Source organism: Bos javanicus, chromosome 5 (assembly GCF_032452875.1).
Source record: "Bos javanicus breed banteng chromosome 5, ARS-OSU_banteng_1.0, whole genome shotgun sequence".
Lineage (NCBI taxonomy): Eukaryota > Metazoa > Chordata > Mammalia > Artiodactyla > Bovidae > Bos > Bos javanicus.
The window spans coordinates 8,634,802-8,655,831 of NC_083872.1; the positions used below are offsets into that span (position 1 = coordinate 8,634,802).

The window sequence follows — 21,030 nt, forward strand, 5'->3', positions numbered from 1 at the left end:
GATCATCGAAAAAGCAAGAAAGTTCCAGAAAAACATCTATTTCTGCTTTACTGACTATGCCAAATCCTTTGACTGTGTGGATCACAATAAACTGTGGAAAATTCTGAAAGAGATGGGAATAACAGACCAACTGACCTGCCCCTTGGGAAATCTGTGTGCAGGTAAGGAAGCCACAGTTAGAACTGGACATGGAACAACAGACTGGTTCCAAATAGGAAAAGGAGTACATCAAGGCTGTATATTGTCACCCTGCTTATTTAACTTCTTTGCAGAGTACATCATGAAATGCTAGACTGGAAGAAACACAAGATGGAATCAAGATTTCTGGGAGAAATATCAGTAACCTCAGATATGCAGATGACGCCACCCTTATGGCAGAAAGTGAAAAGGAACTAAAAAGCCTCTTGAGGAAAGTGAAAGAGGAGAGTGAAAAAGTTGGCTCAACATTCAGAAAACGAAGATCATGGCATCTGGTCCCATAATTCATGGCAAATAGATGGGGAAACAGTGGAAACAGTGTCAGACTTTATTTTGGGGGGCTCCAAAATCACTGCAGATAGTGACTTCAGCCATGAAATTAAAAGACACTTACTTCTTGGAAGGAAAGTTATGACCAACCTAGACTGCATATTGAAAAGCAGAGACATTACTTTGCCAACAAAAGGTCTAGTCAAGGCTATGGTTTTTCCAGTGGTCATGTATGGATGTGAGAGTTGGACTATAAAGAAAGCTGAGCGCTGAAGAATTAATGCTTGAGCTGTGATGTTGGAGAAGACTCTTGAGAGTCCCTTGGACTGCAAGGAGATCCAACCAGTCCATTCTAAAGGAGACCAGTCCTTCACTGGAAGGACTGATGCTGAGGCTGAAACTCCAATCCTTTGGCCACCTCATGCGAAGAGTTAATTCATTGGAAAAGACTGTGATGCTGGGAGGGATTGCGGGCAGGAGGAGAAGGGAACGACGGAGGATGAGATGGCTGGATGGCATCACCGACTCTCTGGATGTGAGTCTGAGTGAACTCCGGGAGTTGGTGATGGACAGGGAGGCCTGGTGTCCTGCGATTCATGGGGTCGCAAAGAGTCTGATACGATTGAACGACTAAACTGAACTGACTCTTTACAGCCCCATGTTGCCTGCCAGGCTTCTCTGTCCACGGTTTTCCCCAGGCAAGAATACCAGAATGAGTTGCTGTTTTTTTCTCCAGGAAAAATGGTTGCCATTTTTTTCTCCCCAGGTCTATGTGCACTGACTAGTCAAAAAAAAAAGGAGGTGTGAGAATCTTAATTCATGAGAATATTTAACAGTGACAGTCTCATAGTTCTATGGGAGTGGAAATAAGGGGTGTGTATGTCAGATGATATTTACCTTTGCCTTTATATAATTTCATATGTATTGCTTAAATCAAGAAATTTAAATAAATTCTTATATTCATACCTACCTCATTCATAGAGTCCAAAGAGTAGCTGGAAATAATTATTTTTTCTCAGCATTTTTTTTTCATACATAGGGAATATAAATTTGAGACTGATGACATTTTGGTATAATAAGATTTTTGGAACCAAGAGAAATCTTGCTTATGTCATAAGAAATACCTCTTATTACATGAAATTATTCTATATCACCTACAATTTTTTCAGTTGTTTGACAGTTTCTTTTTCAGTTGAATGTAATTTAGAAAGTAACTAATTGGTAACATATCCTTTACTAAGCTTTGAAACAATCATCAAATGGAAGAACATGAATATGAGTCATAAAATATTAATTTTATATTATTGAATGCTCTCTAATTATCTCTGTGTTTGCTTCTTTACTGGAAGCATGTTTTTCTCCTTACACAGTCATTAATTTTCACAAGTATGAATTTAAACCATCTCAAAATTATTTTCTTATGGTGTGTTACACTTCCCATCAGCAAGATTGCCTAATTCAGTGATGGTGGTAGAAAAATGCTGAATTAGTTTTGGATAATACAGTAACAAAATATTTAAATTAAAGAGGAATAAACAAACCTCAAATATCTATAGGGAGAATGAAAAAATATAAAATATATACTATATTTATAAAATATAATATATATATAATATATACATTTTCTCCAATATTTGCACTTAGTTTCCAACAGTCTGCCCTGCTATTAGATTATAAGCATTTTGGGAGCAAAGACAGTAAAAATAAAATAGGCAAAGTCAGTCTTATGTGATAATGTATTGTTGCTATTTTTCAGTCACTCAGTCATGTCCAACTCTTTGCAACCCCATGGACTACAGCATGCCAGCCTTCCTTGTCCTTCACTATCTCCTGGAATTTTCTCAAACTCATGCCCATTAGTCAGTATGAGATCCAACCATCTCATCCTCTGTCATCCCCTCCTCCTCCTGCCCTCAACTTTTCCCAGCATCAGATCTTTTCCAATGAACTGGCTCTTCTCAACAGGTGTCCAAAGTATTGGAGCGTCAACTTCAGCAGCAGTCCTTCCAATGAATATTCAGGGTTCATTTCCTTTAGGATTGACTGGTTTGATCTCCTTGCTTGGGACTCCCAAGAATCTTTTCCAGCACCACAGTTTGAAAGCATAAATTTTTTAGCTCTCAGTGTTCTTATTGGTCCAACTCTCACATCCATAACATGACTACTGGAAAAACCATAGCTTTGACTATAAGGACCTTTGGTGGCAAAGTGATGTCTGCTTTTTAACACACTGTCTAGGTTTGTCATAGCTTTTCTTCCAAGGAGCAAATGTTTACTGCTTCTAGCAACTGTGCCCCATTGAATAGAAATATCAGTCAGTCAGTTCACCTGCTCAGTCGTGTCTGACTCTTTTCAACCCCATGGACTGCAGCACGCCAGGCCTCCCTGTCTATCACCAACTCCCCGAGTTTACTCAGATTCATGTCCATTGAGTCAGTGATGCCATCCAACCATCTCACCCTCTGTCATCCCCTTCTCCTCCTGCCTTCAATTTTTCCCAACATCAGGGTCTATTTATATGAGTTAGTTCTTCACATCAGGTGGCCAAAGTATTGGAATTTCAACTTCAACATCAGTCCTTCCAATAATATCCGATAATCAGGACTGATGTCCTTAGGATGGACTGGTTAGATCTCCTTGTAGTTCAGGGGACTCTCAAGAGTCTTCTCCAACACCACAGTTCAAAAACATCAATTCTTCGGTGCTCAGCCTTCTTTATAGTCCAGCTCTCACATCCATACAAGACTACTAGAAAAACCATAGCTTTGACTAGGTGGACTTTTGTTGGCAAAGTAATGTCTCTGCTTTTTAATATGTTGTCTAGGTTGGTCATAACTTTCCTTCCAAGGAGTAAGCATCTTTTAATTTCATGGCTGCAGTTACCATCTGCAGTGATTTTGGAGCCCCCCAAAATAAAATCTGTCACTGTTTCCACTGTTTCCCCATCTATTTGCCATGAATTATGGGACCAGATGCGATGATCTTAGTTTTCTGAATGCTGAGCTTTAAGCCAACTTTTTCACTCTCCTCTTTCACTTTCCTCAAGAGGCTTTTTAGTTCCTCTTCACTTTCTGCCATAAGGGGGGTATCATCTGCATATCTGAGGTTATTGATATTTCTCTCGGCAATCTTGATTGCAGCTTGTGCAATTAATTCATCCAGCCCAGCGTTTCTCATGATATACTCTGCATGTAAGTTAAATAAGCACAGTGACAATATACAGCCTTGATATACTCCTTTCCCGATTTGGAACCAGTCTGTTGTTCCATGTCCAGTTCTAACTGTTGCTTTCTGATCTGCACACAGATTTCCCAAGGGACAGGTCAGGTGGTCTAGTATTCACATCCCTTTAAGAACTTTCCACAGTTTGTTGTAATCCACACAAAGGCTTTGGCATAGTCAATAAATCAGAAATAGATGTTTTTCTGGAACTTTCTTGCTTTTTCGATGATCCATCAGATGTTGGCAATTTGATCTCTGGTTCCTCTGTCTTTTCTAAATCCAGCTTGAACATCTGGAAGTTCATAGTTCATGTACTGGTGAAGCCTGGCTTGGAGAATTTTGAGCATTAATTTACTAGCATGTGACATGAGTGCAATTGTGAGGTAGCTTGAGCAATCTTTGACATTGCTTTTCTTTGGGACTGGGATGAAAACGGACCTTTTCCAGTCCTGTGGTCACTGCTGAGTTTTCCAAATTTGCTGGCATATTGAGTGAAGCACTCCTCACAGCATCATCTTTTAGGATTTGAAATAGTTCAACTGGAATTCCATCACCTCCACTAGCTTTGTTCCTAGTGATGCTTCCTAAGGCCCACTTGACTTCGTATTCCAGGATGTCTGGTTCTAGGTGAGTGATCACACCGTCATGATTATCTGGGTCGTGAAGCTCTTTTTTGTACAGTTCTTCTGTGTATTCTTGCCACCTCTTTTAATGTCTTCTGCTCTGTTAGGTCCCTACCATTTATGTCCTTTATCGAGCCCATCTTTGCATGAAATGTTCCCTAAGTATCTCCAATTTTCTTGACGAGTTCTCTAGTCTTTCCCATTCTATTGTCTTCCTCTGTTTCTTTGCATTGATCACTGAGGAAGGCTTTCTTATTTTTCCTTGCTATTCTTCAGAACTCTTCATTCAAATGGGCATATCTTTCCTTTTCTCCTTTGCTTTTCACTTCTCTTCTTTTTCACAGCTATTTGTAAGTCCTTCTCAGACAGCCTTTTTTTTTTTTTTTTTTGCCTTTCTTTTTGTTGGGGATGGTCTTGATCCCTGTCTCCTGTACAATGTCACAAACCTCTGTCCATAGTTCTTCAGGCACTCTGTCTATCAGATCTAATCCCTTGAATCTATTTCTCACTTCCACTGTATGATTGTAAGGGATTTGATTTAGATCATACCTGAATGGTCTAGTGGTTTTCCCTACTGTCTTCAATTTAAGTCTGAATTTGGCAATAAGGAGTTCATAATCTGAGCCACAGTCAGCTACTGGTCTTGTTTTATCTGAGCTTCCCCATCTTTGGCTGCAAATAATATAATCAATCTGATTTTGGTATTGACTATCTGGTGATGTCCTTGTGTAGAGTCTTCTCTTGTGTTATTGGAAGAGAGTGTTTGCTATGACCAGTGAGTTCTGTTGGGAAAACTCTATTAGCCTTTGCCCTGCTTCATTCCACACTCCAAGGCCAAATTTGCCTCTTACTCTAGTTGTTTCTTGACTTTCTACTTTTGCATTCCAGTCCCCTATAATGAAAAGGACATCTTTCTTGGGTGTTAGTTCTAGAAGGTCTTGTAGGTCTTCAAAGAACCATTCAACTTCAGCTTTTTCAGCAGTACTGATCAGAGCTTAGACTTGGATTACTGTGACATTGAATGGTTTGCCTTGGAAATGAACAGAGATCACTCTGTCATTTTTGAGATTGCATCCAAGTACTGCATTTCAGACTCTTCTGTTGACTGTGTGGGCTACTCCATTTCTTCTAAGGGATTCTTACCCACATTAGTAGATAAAATGGTCATCTGAGTTAAACCCACCCATTCTAGTCCATTTTAGTTCACTGATTCCTTAAATGTCAACAGTCACTCTTGTCATCTCCTGTTGTCTCGTCAAGGCTATGGTTTTTCCAGTGGTCATGTATGGATGTGAGAGTTGAACTATAAAGAAAGCTGAGCGCTGAAGAATTGATGCTTTTGAACCGCAGTGTTGGAAGACTCTTGAGAGTCCCTTGGACTGCAAGGAGATCCAACCAGTCCATCCTAAAGGAGATCAGTCCTGAGTGTTCACTGGAAGGACTGATGTTGAAGCTGAAACTCCAATACTTTGGCCACTTGATGTGAAGAGCTGACTCATTTGAAAAAACTCTGATGCTGGGAAAGATTGAAGGCAAGAGCAGAAGGGGATGACAGAGGATGAGATGGTTGGATGGCATAACCAAGTCAATGGAGATGAGTTTGGGTAAACTCCGGGAGATGGTGATGGGCAGGGAGGCCCTGCATGCTGTGGTCCGTGGGGTCATAGAGACTCAGACATGACTGTGCGACTGAGCTGAACTGAATGGACCTAACATTCCAGGTTCCTATGCAATATTGCTCTTTAAGGCATCAGACTTTGTTTCTATCACCAGTCACATCCACAACTGGGTGTTGTTTTTGCTTTGGTTCTGTGTCTTTATTCTTTTTGAGGTTATTTCTCCACTGATCTCCCATAGTATATTGGGCACCTACCGACCTGGGGAGTTCATGCGGGGCTGCCTGGTGCTGGAGTGGCTGTGAAGAGATACCCCACGTCCAAGGGCAAAGGAGAAGCCCGAACAAGACTGTAGGAGGGGCAAATTCACGTTTAGAATCACACCCCATTCCCACCAGAGATGCTCAGTGTGCTCAGACAAACCTTGTGTGCACCAAGCCCCAGGGACCCCAGAGACTGAGACAGAACTGTGTTTGGGTGTCTCCTGAGGAGGTACAGGTCAGCAGTGGACTGCCACAGGGGCTGGGGCTCTGGGTGCCATGACTTGGGTATGGCATAAGCCCTCTTGGAGGAGGTCGCCATTAACCCCACCATAGAGCTGCCTGAACTTACACAGGACTGGGCAATAGACTCTTGGAGGGCACAAACAGAACCTTGTGTGCACCAGGGCCTAGGAGAAAGGAGCAGTGATGCCATAAGAGACTGACCCAGACTTGCCCAGGAGTGTTCAGGAGTCTCCAGCAGAGGTGTGGGTCGGCGGTGAGCTGCTGCAGGGTTGGGGCACTGAGTGTAGCAGTACTTGCATGGGACCTATTGAAGGAGGTCACCATTATCTTCATTACCTCCACCATAGTTTGGCCCAGGTAAATAACATGGAGGGAACACAGCTCCACCCTTGAAGAGAAAATTGGGTTAAAGATTTACTGAGCATGGCCCCACCCATCAGAACAAGACCCAGTTTCCCCTCATTCAATCTCTCCCATCAGGGAGCTTCCATAAACCTCTTACCCTTCTCCATCAAAGGGCAAACAGACTGACAACCACAATCACAGAAAACTAACCAGTCTGATCACGTGGGCCACAGCCTTGTCTAACTCAATGAAACTATGAGCCACGCTGTGTAAGGCCACCCAAGACGGACAGGTCACGGTGGAGAGTTCTGACAAAATGTGGTCCACTGGAGAAGGGAATGGCAAACCACTTCAGTATTCTTGCCTTCAGAACCCCAGGAACCATATGAACAGTATGAGTCAAATATAGTAACTAAGAAATGCTGTGAATTTAAACAAAGTATAATCAACTAAAACTTAAAGCAGGCTTAGAGGAAGAAATGTGTGATCTTCCTTAAAAGTCTGTGTTATATTGCTGCTTTCTGAAAATTAAACATTTTTGATAAGGAAATAGTGCTGGTTATGACAGAATTTTTATAGTTATATTGCTCTGAGTGACAATGGCGGTGCCCGACAAACATGTTCATGTATTGTCGACTGTTTCTTCTTCACTGTTGCATCACTTGAAGCTCTTTATCACACATTATGTACTGACTTCAATATCTTGGATGAGTGCAAGAGGTAAAGTTTGAGTGACAGGCTTCCTGTTATTCCTTATATTTTCTTGGAAAGCCAGAACAGAAAACTTTCCTGGCAGAAGATTAACTATAACACAACATTCTGAAATATAGTGTGATAAAATTACTGTTTTCAGAATGGGATAGGAAGAAAAGATCCACCATGTTTTCTTCCTTCTCACTGTAACCACAGCAACTTCAATGGTGATTTTGTGTCAGAAGCCTTTCATAAACCACTAAAGCTTTGCAAGGGGGAAGAGAGAAGGGAAAAAATAAGCATGGTAACACCTCCTCCCCTCATCTCAACACCTAGCCTGTCAGTTCTGTACTTAGCGCCTCAGTTTTGTGCTCATGTTTACAGGGTTACTGCCTCTGTGTCCCCACTGTTTCTCCTGATTCCAGACTTAGTCCTTCCCATTTTCTGGGATGCTGTCAGAGTGATTTTCCTAAAACAATTGCGTGTTTGTTTTTCTCTCTTATAAGTCTTTAAATGTGTCCTGCATATATAGTCAATGTAGAACACTGGCCTTCCAAGAGCCTACTTCCCCAGTCTGAAGGTGAGTACAGTGCTGAAGATGGTAGTAACAACTGTGCTAGATGGAACATCTTATTTACCTCCTGTGAAAGCAGTTTGGACGGCTCTTTTGTTTCGTCTTCCCCAGAAGATCACACAGAAATTACTATTCCTTTCTTCTAACAAATAAAACTCAGATAAGTTCTTTAATATGATCTGAAATAACCAGCTACTGAGTGGTGGGTCAGTGCTGTGAGCTTGTCTTACATCGAAGTTCATGTTCTCTCCTCTGTTGCCTCACTTTACAGCTTAGTACATGAACCTACTTGGAATTCAGCAGATGCTTCTTGAGGTATATATACCCTTATGCCTTTGTGCAGTTTGCTTTTACTGTCTAAAATACTTTTCCCCTTATCACTTGAAAAGTCATTATTCATCCATCAAACAACTAACACCTCCTTTTTCTCCGAAGCCCTCCCTACTGTCTTTCCTGCCTAGAAGCATTTAGGTAATCAACTCCCTCTACAGCCTTCAGTAAATCCTGTATGTAACTGTTACAAAACCTGAATTATCACATGAATGATTAAGGTTTGCATATCTGACTCAGTTTTTGGACTGTGATTTCCCTTAAGGCAAGTATCATGAATTATTCTTTATACATTTTCTGCATTCTTTAAAAGTGATCTTGAGAAATTCCAAAACATTATCATCAGGGTATAAGAAATATACTTTGGGAGCAATTTTATTTTGCATGTTTTGTGCATTGCATCACCTACTGTTGAGAGATACTTATCTCTGTTTAGTCATGGAAACCCCTGCTTAATATTATTATATTTTCTAATCTACTTGCTTGACATCTCTGATTTGAATTCTTTGAGGATCCATTTCCCTGCTGTTCTACACTAATCAAGGTGTTTCCCTTGTGTTGTTATATGGACCTACTTTGGCTGTCTGACTGTTGACAGGCCTGAGATGTTACTGGTCTTTGTTTAGGAGCTGAGGCTCACATAAGTCTGGATTTACGAGGGAAACAAAAAAGATGGTACCATTTTAGCTAGCATAGAAATCTGCATAAAAACTAAGAGATGAAGAGCCATTACTGAAGAGAGCACATTGTTCATGTGAATGCTGTGTTTCAGATAGTCAAGGTAGAATTGAAATGTCAAATACCTCTGCTCAGCTATATTCACTTGTCTACTGTTGGCAGAAGGGATAGTGATGACCTCCTTGGCTTTCTTTAATCTGGCTTGTGTATTTCAATTGTATCTTTTTGACCAAAAGGAATCTTCAAGTCCCTAATATCTGAGAAGAGAACCGATTTTCCTGTATCTGTAATTTGAACCAGGAATGAACGGACGGTGTTAAAAGGAAGACCATCCTCTATGATCAGCAAATTTAGACTCTGATTTCTCTATTTGTACCCCAAATTAAAATTCACTTTGCAGATACTGAATAAAAGATGAAATACTTAATTACAAAAATGAGAAGTACATTCTAGCTATTACTATAAAAAAGGAGCAAAGGAAAAAAACTGGAATTTTAGGCTAAACAGTTTTTGAAACTATTTGAGATTTACATAAGTATTTGTAGTTTTGAATGTACCTGAATCCAATAAATAATTTATAATAGCTTGTGAGTACTTACTATGAGTCTGACATCATGACTAGAAAAAATAAGAATCATTTCTTCTCTTAATACTTTTTGGATTCTAGTTGATAAAATTGATATATACAAAGATAATTGTAACATAATGTAGAGACAGTTGAAGTACACTATCTTATTAGAAGACAGATCAATGGTCCCAGAATAATCTTATAAAGATAAAACATGTTATAATCTAGTTTCAAACTCTTAAGTATTTTTCTATTGTCCAGTGAGTAAAAATGGAATTTATTTTGAGGTTTACTGTGATCTAAACCTTGAATACTTTTCTAAATTTATTCTTAAAGAGGCATTTGAACAACTCCCTGCTTCAGCCATATCAAGATTACAGTATGATTACAGTAATCTTCTATTCCTCTGACATTATGTACAAAATTATTTGATGTAATCAGGAGATATATATATATATATATATATATATATATATATATATATATATATATATTTTACATGCCTATGTGTATGTATGTAAATATATATGATGTTTGCACACATATACACAACTCCCCAACTCAATTTTAAATGCTCAGAAAAAGAAAACCTATGACTTAGATTTATTTTAGGTTTACTCTTTTTCCTGACTCAACAGATAACACATATAAAGTTGTGCTGTACAATATTTAGAGTGAAGAATAGAAAGGGAACAAAGAGAAAAGAAGGGGACGTTAATGTAGAACAAAGATAAGAGGGAGAGAGAAAACAGTGTTTGGCTCCAAAGACTGAGACTCTCATTAACTACATGTGCTTCCCACTGCAGCCATCACTTAGTCATGTGACTACTTTAATATAAATTAATTAAATAAAATTCAACTACTCAGCCACACTAGCCACATTCTATGTCCTAGCTCTCTGTCTGACTAGTGCCTAGAGTACTAGAAAATGCAAAACATTTCCATCACTGGAAAAAGTTCTGTTGGATAGCACTGATATACACAGCATATGATCAGTGCTGTTTTTATATACTGATATCTTCCTAGACTTTCAGAAACCTTCAGATATTTTAAAAGTAAATGACATTTGTGTTTCAAGTAGTGTTCTAAAGGAACTGTGTACAGAAGAGAATCTTGGTGTGTTAAATTAACCCTATTTTGATAAGAATGTCTCAAAACTTGAATCTTAGTAAATGTTCAAACATCCCCAAGGGTTTCTCATCTTACTGGAGAAAATAAAGTTTGAATATATGTTTATACAGTTCATAATCAGGTCATTAGGAGTTATAAGCCTTCTTTGCAGGAAGTTATTGTAGATCGAGTTAAAGCAATATGTGTCCTATGTTATTTAGATGAATATCATTTCAAGAATCACAAGTAGAGAAGTGATGACATAGTTGAGTATCCTTTTCTTGTAAAAGAAAGAAGGTAAATTAAAATAATGTACTTTGAAGGTTTGAAACTGGATTTTAAGAATATAGTCCTATTTACTCTGAGAATTTTGAAATCTGAAGTAGCTGATAATCCCATTATCCCAAGTCAAGTACAGTTTTTAATGTAGAATGCAGCTTTTGTAATTCATATGTATTATATCTCACTTTAGAAAAACAAGAAGCATAAATTTGTATATATTTTAAGCATCCAGGTTGACTATCTATAATATTTTAATTTTGACTTTTATTTGACTTTTATTTTGTTAAAAAATTTTAAAATTTTATTTGACTTTTATTTTGTTTTAAAATTTTATGAGCTTTTTGTTTTTATTCAAAGAGAATATATTCCAAAGTAATATTTAAGAAAATCATGATGGGTATTCTTTGTGCTTTTGTATAGTTTTTATCCTGATTTTAAAGCATTCACAATAATCTAGCTTTCTGTAGTTATTCTCTAGCTCTGAACTAGGAAAAGTGGTGGGCCTACTTTTTCCCCTTCCTCCTCCCTCTCTTCCTTATTCCGTTCTTTTTGTGAAGATTCAGTCAACATCTAGTCTGTGCCCCAAACTGTATTAGTTTAGCATCATTGGCAGTACACCAAAGAGAAATATTTTTTACCTTTTTGGAACTTACAGTATGGAACAGAGGAATTTAAAATTTATGCTGAGGTGCCAACATAATTCTCACATCATATTATATTATAGAGGCAAATTAATATCACAATTAATAAAAGTTGCAGCTGCCAGAGGAATCCACCAACACTCTCTAAATTGGATTCTTCACAATATCACTTAGTCTGATATATTTTCAGCCAATACAAAATTCAAGTCACTTCACTTAATAAAAAAAAAGAGAGAGAGAGAGAGAGAGACTTAAATTATATCCAAAAAAAAGGCCAAAGAGAGGGTGTGGTTCCATTAAGACTTTCACTTCTGCTTCATCCTCTTTGAGTATCTGCTCTTGACCTCAGAATAGTACACCATACAACCAAAGAAGAAAGAAACTTTTTCAGGATCTCTTATAATATATTGTAATTCTCAGCAATATAGATTTGGTCAAATACTCATGAATTGTTCTGTCAATCCCAATAAAACGCAGGACACAAATGCAAAGAGGGGAAGTCCTTAAATGTTAAGAGGGCTACTCTTGGCAAAAAAAAAAAAGGAGAAAATGAAATTTGGGGATGCAATCAATATTCATTCTTTCCAGTGTAACTTGCATTATACTGAACATCCAATAAGAAATGATGCTCTAATTCTGAAAGTGGGGAAGTAAAGGGCAGTCCTTTTATAAAAGGCTTAGTTTTGTGGTCCTCCTTTTATAAGAAAAGGAAAAGCATAAAATATTAAATTACATGCTATTTAGAATATTGTTTATCACTTATTTTTGCTTTCTAATTCCGAGGTGGCTTCGCTTGTAGAAAAACTCCCGTTAAATATTAGATGATTTATTAAATTCAAAACCAGCTGGTCCTACTACCTTTAATAATTGTGTATGCTGCAATATGTGGTTCAAAATCTCATTGCTACATCTTGATCCAGATCTGGAATGGGGATTTACAGCCAGTGCTTTGTGTATGGTAAGTAAACATTATATATTGGTCTCTAATGACATTACTGTTACTGTCCTTGTTTTGTCATTCTGTAAATTGCTTGGCTTTCACTACTTTGCTTCATAACTATGTAGCACACTTTCTTGAGCTCAGAAAAATCAGGCTATTGGGACTCTGTTGTGTAACTAAAAACATTTCATCAGATACAAATCAAGATGGTGTATATAAAGTCACATGAACAAACAATACACAAATATAAACTAGTCATATTGTCTTCTGATTAATAATACAGAGTTCTAAATCTTGGTTATCAAACATGTGAAAATATGTTTTGCATATATCTGTCGACCAAAATGTGCAACAGGAGAGCAGCAAGCTAAGTTTTGTTTGGGGCAAAATGAGGATTGCAGCTTGGGAGACAGTGGCTCAGCTAGCTCTGTGAAACTGCTCCAAAGAGGCAGGGGGGAAGGTAGTATATTTCTGATTTTGGTGAAGGGATAATACATGCAATCCAGTACAATTTTTCCAGAAGGTTTCTGCTAGTCACGAGGAACAGCCATCACCATGAAGAATTTTAGTGCTTTTATAAATATGAGGCAGTATAAGAATTTGGGCTCATAAAATTGGCTCTTGAAAATACCTCTCTGAAAGCCTGTCCTGCCAGTCTCCCTCACCCCTGCCCCAGCAGAGTGCCTCTTTTCTGCTCTCCACCCCAAACTCTTTTCAGGGGGTGTTAAAAATCAGCAGCCGCAGCAACACATGATTTAATCCTTGTACAGGTAGAAGGCAAGTGCCAATTTGTAGTTGACATGTCAAAGATTATATATTATAAGAGAAGAGGTGGTCAAAGTAGTTAACAAATAATTGCCTCAAATATCACTTTTGTCTGGGAGTTGTCCATTCCCCTCAGTCTGACTCTAAAAGTATTCTCTTGATACCTCTAGATGATTAAGGTTGAGTGAAATTGAATATAATTTCAGTGCAAAATATTCCACTCAAGGTGCACAGAAACCCCCCTTACCTATACACTAACCAGGGTCACAGGAGATCTGAGCTCAGTGACGGAGAGGGTCGGGGAGATTTATTTCCCTTCAGACCTTCTTCCTAGGTTAGATGACTTTGGGCCTACTAACATTTGAAAATTTTTTTTCCACTCAGCTTTATCTTTTCTAGCACTAAAGTGCTATTTCCCTAAAGATGCAACAGAGAAATGAACTGTGACAAATCCTGTTTATTTCTGGAATGAACACCCTCAAGTCTTAGACAATGGCCTGGGATTAGAGAAATCACTGATATTCTTAAAAGAACACATCTCTCCACTGAACAAAAGAGCAGAAATCATGATAGCTATTGTAAATAACAGTTATGATTTTAATATAAAATTGCCTTATTGAAGTGGTTTGAGTTCTTTGCAGAGATAACACAGAAGTTTAACGGAATAAATCCATAGAAATAGAGGTAGTTCTAAAAAATAGTAAATGAAGAACCTAAGAAAAGGCTAATTTCATGTTCCTTAGATGGTAGTTCAGATCAGATGATTAATGTTTTTAATTGATCTTTGATGAGAACCCTGAGGCATAAATCCAATTAAGATATACATGGATGTGTGTATAAAAATGAAATAAATTTACTTGACATTTTATTAAAATGAGAAGCCCTTCTGGAATTTAAAAATGTGGAGGTACAGAAATGAATCTCTTTAGATAATCCAATTATGAATTGCTTGAAATAATTTTGTATTAATACCATTGCTTGTCACATATATAGAATGCTAGTACATCTGTGAATAGCTCAGTTATAATTAAAAGTATTCTAGTAAAAATTCATTATGAAGATATATCCAAATGAGTATCCTTTTCCTTGGTTTTTTTTTTTTTCTTAACAGTTGAATTCTTTTCTTTCTCTCAGGTATGAATATAATACCATTAATTTATTTTTAGGGAAATGGCTTCTTTAATAGAAAGATGAAGGAATTTAAGACTTGAAGGACCTGGCCTAATTCAATCAGCTAATAAATATCACAACCAGGACCAGATATTGAAACCCCTAGTTTTCCATTCTCTTCTCTGGCATATGTTACCATGGATAGAATGAGCCTAGATATAATTTAACCCAAACTTCCACTCAGCGTATGAATGCAGATCACTAAAGTGTGAAAAATAAAAAAAGAGCCCATTCTTTCTCTGATTAAACAGAGATTGGCACACTATCATCTATTTGATTTTTAGATATTTCTAACTTGTTAAGTTCTTTCTTAGTATTAAACTGACAGTTGCCATTGGACGGCTTTCATTCATTGCTTCTGAATTTAGGGTCTAGTACAAAAGAGAACACATACTTCTTTCAGAAAGTAAAAGTCAGTTCTTAGGACACTTCCACCCCCCCGCCCCAATTCAGTATCTCATTTTTCAAGTCAAAACAGTTCCATCAGCCATACTTTATACCTTGAATGCAGTGAGTCCTCAAGAATAACCTGTTGAAACTAACTTGAACAAACTGAGTTACTTATGGAGTTTTCACTTAAACATGAATCTTTAATTGACCACCTGAAATTTTGCACTTGCAACAACAACAATCCAAAAGATAAATAAATAAAAGAAACTTACCCCCCCCCCAAAAAAAACAAGCAAACAAACATAATTCTAATACAGTCTGACCAAAGTATAGTGAGATTTAAAATGAACATTTCTTGGTTTTGTAGTAAGGTGTGTAATTGCTGTTCTTGCTGGATACTTTTGTGACTTGTTAATGTACATTCATCAGATGGCTTGTGTTCACAGGAATAACGACACAGGTCTTTTGGCATAGAGCAAAGGGGCTCCAGCTATGAAATGACCACAGGATTAAGACTTCCTTAAACAAATTAGTTATATCGCATCCAATACCCCATAATGTTTACTGTATTAAACCCTACAGTTAAAGAGTGCATGTCCCAAGAGGTTTGCCTGTCTTTTTGTAAACCCTATTTATTTTGTCTCACCTGAACTAATATTAGAATCTAGCCAGCTTGCTTGCCTCCAGTTTCTCCCCAATTCATTCTCCATATTGATAATAAGGTTATTTTTAGAAAATACATCTTCTAATATCTTTGCTATTATTTAGTTCAACTTAAAAAATATAAATAAAATTGAGGGATTATGTAGGGCATTGAATGTCAAAGACTGGGAGAACTCATATAGGTAATGGAAAGTCATTTAAAGTTTTAAAACAGGATGAAAAATGTGACCTTCAGAAGGTATTCTGGAAGTGCCTGACAGAAAGAAATCTACAAAAGGTAAACTGGAAATAAGTCAAATAGACAGTTTTCCCTTTGTTCTCTGCTCTATTACTGACAAACTGGGGCAAATAATATATTTAAAAAGTAATCCTCTGTTTCCTAGCCCATGAAACAATGGTGATACCACTATTTTACAAAAAGCGAATATATACATTTATGTGATGTTTCAAAATAAATCTGTTATCCCTTCAAAGAAAAGATAAGGTAACAAAAATTATCACTGACTCAATGGACGTGAGTCTGAGTGAACTCCGGGAGCTGGTGATGGACAGGGAGGCCTGGCGTGCTGCGATTCATGGGGTTGCAAAGAGTCAGACACGACTGAGCGACTGAACTGAACTGAACTGATAGTAAGCTACTCTTAATTCTTAATATCTTTATATAAATATAAACATTTCAACACTATAGCTTCTCAAGTATTTTTTAGAATTAAAATAATGAAAATGTAAAAATGATGTCCACATTAGTGCATTAATTAAGATATGTGAGGATTAACAGGCATAACCTCTTGCTTTGTTGATGATAATAGGCAGATGGGAAGTTATAGAGTCTGTATGTGAGCATAATAGATAGAAAATAACCAAGATAATGAAATATCAGCTGTACAGCTTTTATAATTGCCATTCAGTTATTAATCCCATCAGTTTAGTTTAAAGCAATATACAACACAGTGACAAAACCAATTCCTGGTTACCATGGTAAATTCAAACACATAGAGAAAGTCAACTGTGAGTCATCATTTCAAATATTCAATTATTAACTCAATCAGCTTCGGTTAAAGGACCAACTACTGTATTACACAGGCAATTAATAACTACCACAGTTTTGCACACTTTCTCATTATTATGTGTCAGGAAATACTTGGACAGTATTATCAACATAACATCATCAACCACAGGGTCACCAGAACTGAAAGCTCTTATTCTAGGCTAATGAAATATTTGAATTGATAATGTAAATAAAAGTAAAAGACACAAGTATTAACCTATTAGGTTTTAAATGTATGAGGATTATAGCAATTGACAAAAAATGACTATTCTCTTACCTTTCTTAGTCACAGTGAATACTCTTATGCATAAAGAAACCTATTTCTAAAGTTGAACAGCAACAGTAATTCAAATTTCATGGCTAGTTAAAAAAATCATAAACTTTTATCAACCAATATAAATTTATTGATTTCCTTAACTTCAGGGTGCCAATATCAGCTCTCTCCACACCCCACCCAATATGAATGTGTACATGTATGTGCCTGTATGTTTAATGAGGATTCAGAGAAGGCCATGGCACCCCACTCCAGTACTCTTGCCTGGAAAATCCCATGGACGGAGGAGCCTGGTGGGCGGCAGTCCATGGGGTCGCTAAGAGTCGGACACGACTGAGCAACTTCACTTTCACTTTTCACTTTCATGCATTGGAGGAGGACATGGCAACCCACTCCAGTGTTCTTGCCTTGAGAATCCCAGGGACGGGGGAGCCTGGTGGGCTGCCATCTATGGGGTCGTACAGAGTTTGACACGACTGAAGTGACTTAGCAGCAGCAGCAGCAGCAGGGAGCAGAAGAGATGAGGCAGATATTAAGCATCATTAGAAGATAATCATCCAGAAACCAAGAATTTCTGTCCCTTTGGATCACTGTTTTAACCCCACTGAGACACAGAGTAGATTAATACTGGATATCTGTTCCATGACTTGGGTTTCCCAGTTGGTGCTAGTGATAAAGAACCTTCTTGCCAGTGCAGGAGATGTAAGAGACATGAGTTCAATCCCTAGGTCAGGAAGATTCCCTGTAGAAGGGCATGGCAACCTTCTCCAGTTCCATGAATGAAAAGAAAATGGTGTTTGGTTAAATAAATGTATTTCTGGAATATGTAATTAATGCTAGTTCCTTTTGGGGTTGGGATCTGACCAGGAGAATTTTAAAAGGGCAATTCCATAGATGTTTTAAGCAAATTAATTTGGTTGCATATTTTGCCAGATAAATATCACTTGAATATGTAGGCTCTCTAAAGTGCATTCTGTAAAAACTCACTTCAAATTTACATTCACATAGTTAGTCTTTAGAGTCCATAGTTTTAAAATAATTTTTCAAATCCCCTATAGAAGGAAAAGGCTTCCCTGGTTGCTCAGAGAGTAAAGAATCCCCCTATGATGTGGGATACCTGGGTTCTATCCCTGGGTTGGGAAGATCCCCTGGAGGAGGGCATGTCAACCCATTCCAGTATTCTTGCCTGGAGAATCCCCATGGACAAAGGAGCCTAGCAGGCTACAGTTCATGGGGTCACAAAGAGTCAGACATGACTGAGTGGCTAAGCACAGCGCAGAAAGAAAAAGAAGTGATCTGGCAGCAAACAATAAGCTAATCAATAGTCTAAGTGTTCGTATCTGATCCTTTTCATTTCTTTGGTTCCTTTGTACATAAATCATCAAGAAAAAGCATGTATTCCTAAAATCAGATTCTGTGTTGAGGTCAAGGTTTTGTTGAGGAAAGGCAAATTATATTTCAGAATACTTTTAGAGTAAAAATTTTTAGGTTAATTTATCAATTTTCTTTTATTAATGTATGAACATATGAACACTACTCAAATTTTTCTCATTTTTGGTTGATTCACTATGGGTTTTTCTATCTTTTCTAACAATTTTGGAAGTCCTCCATTCATTTTTAATTTAAGAAGAAAGTATAGACAACCTCACTATAGCTACATGTCATTACTCAGCTAAATGATATATATTCAGGACAAATACGATTTCACGATCTAGGCAGAGTAGCTTAGCAATTAAATGGTACAGAGGTCAATTTAGAGATAGTTGTTGCCTAAGAAAGAACAGTGTGAAAAGTGTTTGGTGAGGGCCTATAAGAGTTGAAGTTGTGAAGTTAACCAGGCATAGATCATTTTAAAAACTTGTCTTATTTAGATATTCTCATGAGGTAATGGGGTGCAGAAAATGGCATGATGACTGGTTTGGTGAATGAAAAGTTGGTAACACTGTAGGTGATAAGTGCAAGAAAAAAGACACTAGAGACAATCTGACAAATTAGAAGCATAATTTGATAGATAAGCCCCAAATGATGAAAACTTTATTTCAGCAGAAGTGGTAGAAAAGCTGGAAAGAAGATAACCACAGGAGATGATAAGCTGATATAGTTGACAGTACTTGGTTATTCTTGGAGGTTGGTGACAAGGAAGCATCTGGAAAGATTATAGAATAACTTGAGATATTGAATGAATAACAGTAGCACTAACTGAGAAAGGGATAACAGAAGAGAGATTAAGTTTTGGAGAAAAAAAATGATATTGACTTTGGGCAATAGATTTAAATTGTCAAATTGTAAGTAAAAATTTTCAGGAGGCAGATAAATGTATAGTGTTGCAATTCAAAAGAAGTCTGGAGAGGGATAACATTTGAAAATGATCAGTGTAAATAATAACTAAGTCTGTGGGAGAGATGAGGTTATACTGCAAGAGTGATGAAATGCTGTTCATTTGTTTTTGCTTTTTCATGAAAAAAGTCAGGGAAAAGTTATGTAGAAATGTCATTCATTTATTTATTTTTTATGGGGAAAGTCATGTAGAAAACTTAAGAAAGCTATGTGCCTCACATTTTAGGACTTCTCAAGCAAATGACTTTTAAGATATCTGTATGAACAGTAAATAATTATGGGATACAGAGAAATTGTTAGGAATTTTTCACAAATTGCACACAATTGACTCACCCCCCTCTTCAGATTTCCTCCTCACTACAGTATAATTGTCAGGAGAAACTGAGAATATCTTTCACTGATTCTCTGACTGCAAATTGGAAATGGACTTAAAAGATGAAATTGTTTAAAACAATTATTGAACCCATTGTTTAAAAATGAGATTCTCCATTCTCTACCCTGCTGCAAAAAATTAAAAAAAAAATCAAAGTAGTTTAAACAATGAAGAAATTCGTTAACTTATATGCAGAGTACACTATACAAAATGCCAGGCTGGATTAAATTCAAGCTGGAATCAAGATTGCTGGGAGAAATATCAATAACCTTAAATATGCAGATGACATCACCCTAATGGCAGAAAGCAAAGAGGAGCTAAAGAGCCTCTTGATGAAAGCAGAACAGGAGAGTGAAAAGGTGGCTTAAAACAACATTCAGAAAATGAAGATCATGGCATGCAGTCCCATCACTTCATGGCAAATAGATGGGGAAATAAATGGAAACAGTGACAGACTATTTTCTTAGACTCCAAAAACACTGTGGATGATGACTGCAGCCATGAAATTAAAAGACGCTTGCTCCTTGGAAGAAAAGTTATGACCAACCTAAACAGTGTACTAAAAAGCAGAGGCATTACTTTGCTGACAAAGAACTGTATAGTCAAAGCAGTGGTTTTTCCAGTAGTCATGTACGGATGTGGGAGTTGGACCATAAAGAAAGCCAAGCACTGATCAACTGATGCTTTCAAATTGTGGTTCTGGAGAAGACTCTTGAAAGTCCCTTGGACTGCAAGGAGATCAAAACAGTCCATCCTAAAGAAAATCAACCCTGAATAGTCATTGAAAGGACTGATGCTGAAGCTGAAACTCCAATACTTTGGCCACCTGATATGAAGAGCTGACTCATTGGAAAAGACCCTGATGCTGGGAATGACTGAGGGCAGAAGGAAAAGGGGCAACAGAGGATGAGATGGTTGGATGGCATCATCGATCCAATGCACATGAGTTTGAGCAAATTTCATGAGATAGTGAAGGAGAGGGAAGCCTGGCATGCTGCAGTCCATGGGGTCACCAAGAGTCATATACAACTGAGCAACTAAGCAACAACATTACCAAAATACTAGTTGTAGGGGGAGGCTTACTGATCCAGTGATGTGATGATGTCATCAAGAACAATATGTTGCCCTGTCTGTGTGCTTTGACCTTGGCTTCATCCTGAGGTTGGTTTCCTGGACGATTCCTCATGGTGATAGGATGACTGCCAATATAGCACCCAAGGTTACATGCCTCTGTGCTCGTATCACAGGTATAAAAAGACAGGCTTTCTGCACCTCTCTCTTGTGAGCAAGAAAAATCAGCCTCTAGAGCTTCTGCTTAACCTCTGAGGAGGGAGTATCATTAGCCAGCATCTGACTGCTTGAAGGGAATTATTCTGACACAAATCAGACCCACTGATAGAGTTGAGGGGTGAAG

General features: G+C 37.7%; 1 long non-coding RNA gene across 1 annotated transcript in view; it reads left to right on the forward strand.

Annotated features, from left to right (window-relative positions):
- The first annotated feature begins 4,426 nt into the window (after nt 1-4,426).
- Nucleotides 4,427-21,030, forward strand: part of LOC133247152 (uncharacterized) — a 306,379-nt gene continuing 289,775 nt past the window's right edge. Inside the window, exons 1-2 of the long non-coding RNA XR_009736279.1 lie at nt 4,427-8,362; nt 12,440-12,614. This is a non-coding gene — a long non-coding RNA (uncharacterized LOC133247152). The remainder of the gene's footprint in view (nt 8,363-12,439; nt 12,615-21,030) is intronic.